The sequence below is a fragment of the Haliotis rufescens genome, unplaced genomic scaffold (genome assembly GCF_023055435.1).
Source record: "Haliotis rufescens isolate VD_foot unplaced genomic scaffold, xgHalRufe1.0.p SCAF_89, whole genome shotgun sequence".
Lineage (NCBI taxonomy): Eukaryota > Metazoa > Mollusca > Gastropoda > Lepetellida > Haliotidae > Haliotis > Haliotis rufescens.
This window is the reverse complement of record NW_025964382.1, coordinates 497,901-500,304: the sequence shown is the minus strand read 5'-3', so window position 1 is coordinate 500,304 and position 2,404 is coordinate 497,901.

Sequence of the window (2,404 nt, the reverse complement as noted above, 5' to 3'; positions counted from 1 at the left end):
GCATGTCATCGATCCCAATTACGTGGATGGATGTTCGCGATATAAATCACTGGATTGTCTTGGCCAGACTCGATTATTTACAGACCGCCGTCATATAAGGATCTGCCGGTTCCAAAGGAACTGGATGGTTGTACAACCCTCTCGGATGCGCCATGTTGCAATTTGACCCCGATGGACTTTATTGGAATATTGCTGAGTGCGGCGTTAAACAACAAACAAACCAACCTTCAGTCTGAACCTTTTTCATTTCATCAATGAAACTTCAAATATAAATTTGAATATTCTGGCTTGGAAGATATCCAACCCATAAGCCAATGACAAATGGTTTGTTTGTTTTATCCTCTCTGAGCAGACCAAGAATTAACAAAAAATGATCCTTGGGGCTGTTGAACAGAGGAAGTCCGTCAAAAAGTCAAGTGCAGCAAGTTCTTTCCTGCTTTCTAAGACGACAGTGATAAAACCAAAATCGTAATAATTTCCCCCCTGCAACATCACACAAATCATAAAATGTGGCAGTGCCAAATGAAGTTCGGGCAACTTAGGCATCTCTTGGAAGTGGGGTCTCAATATGGTCAACAAACTATTTGTGTGACACAGTGGAATGCCACTTCTCACAGCCCAGTCGGCAAGTTTGTCTCTGAGACTTTCAGCCTCACGAGAGTTTGTCTCTGAGACTTTCAGCCTCACGAGAGACTGACATGTCGCTCTCATCCGAAACTTCACGCTCAGAGTCAAACATGGAAATGTTATCGCCAGAAAAAAGTATTGCACTGAAGTGCTGCATTGTCATGATAATAAATGCTGTCATCAGTATCACACTCTTGGTCATTTTCTTTCAGATGAGGCATTCGTGAAGAGCAACCTCCTCGTGGTGAGTGCTGGGTAACGCTAATCGCTCTTCCCCCGTGTGGAACCGGGGCAGAATATTTCCACAGCCTCCCATTGCTGGTCGTATGAGGCGACTAAAATGGGCAACCTGTTTGCCGTGGGTTGCGTCCCTGTGTCGGCGGAGGACGGGAGTCTGGTAGTTGAGGGCACTGGTTCCTGGAACTGTGTTCCTTTGCCCAACACACTACTTCGACCCTTACTTCGCCTAGACGGGTGGTAAGATGGGCCCGGTCTTATCAATCGGCTGGTCATGCCAGGCCCTGTGCGTAATATTGTATATATGCACCTCTGTGTTGTATTTTTATGTATATTTTGGTCTTGGCTGTACATAACTTGTGTATATTCTCAAGTTTGATTGAATAATTTGCCTAGAGTCTTACGCCAGAAGGCGGTGGCTCATGGGCCAATCTGGTACTTTCGACCTCTGAGTTCTGTATGTCTTCAATTTCTTGCCATGGGCCGAACCAGCCTGACATTTTATTTGTTAGACAAATACAGCTATTCATGTTGTTCTTACTGGAGTATAACACCTCTGTATCCCTGATGTTTGCATGTTGGAGATCCGGTGCAGGAAAACATCGCTCTTTGTAGCACTCCATGGTGGGTGGGGAGCAGAGGTGCTGAATACATTAATTTCATCATGGCTCACAATCCTTCTGGTTCCAACCGAAATGAAAAGAAGAGACGTCTCGAAGCTGAGATTTTATCATCTGATGATGATATTTCCGTTTCACAAAATTCTAATTCTTGGGCTCGATTTATAGTAGTTGAATCACGAAATCAACTACCGTTGAAAATTAATCCTTTTGCCATATCAAAAGCCATTGCGGGTATTTGTGGTGAAGTCAAGAATGTTTCACGGCTCCGGAGCGGTTCTCTTTTGGTAGAGTGTGCACGGAGACAGCAAGCTATCAATCTTTTGAAATGTACTACATTCGCAAACACTGAAGTTGCTGTCTCTGCGCACAGAACGTTAAACTCAAGTCGAGGCATCATCCGCGACAGAGCCCGTTGTCTGGCAGAAATGACAGAAGAGGAAATTCTTGATGAACTCAATGATCAACATGTCACGTCTGTGAAACGTTTCACAAGAAAGGATGGAGATAACATTGTCCCAACAAATACTTATTTGTTCACCTTTTCACTGTCGACCATACCACAATCTATAAAGGCAGGATATTTTAACATCGGAGTGGAGGTGTATGTCCCCAATCCACTCCGATGTTACAAGTGTCAGAAGTTTGGACACGGTTCCAAATCATGCGATCGGCCGATTGTTTGTCACCGTTGTGGTGCAAATCATGACGCCTCAGATTGTACAGCTGACCCCAAATGTGTGAATTGTAAGGGTAAACATGTTGCATCTTCAAAATCATGTCCTCTTTGGCAACATGAGAAAGATATTTTGACAGTCAAATGTCAAAACAACATTTCTTTTCAGGAAGCAAAAAAAGTCATTGCCAGCCGGTCCCCTCCATCAGTGCACACTTATGCTGCTGCTGTCTCTCGACCTTCT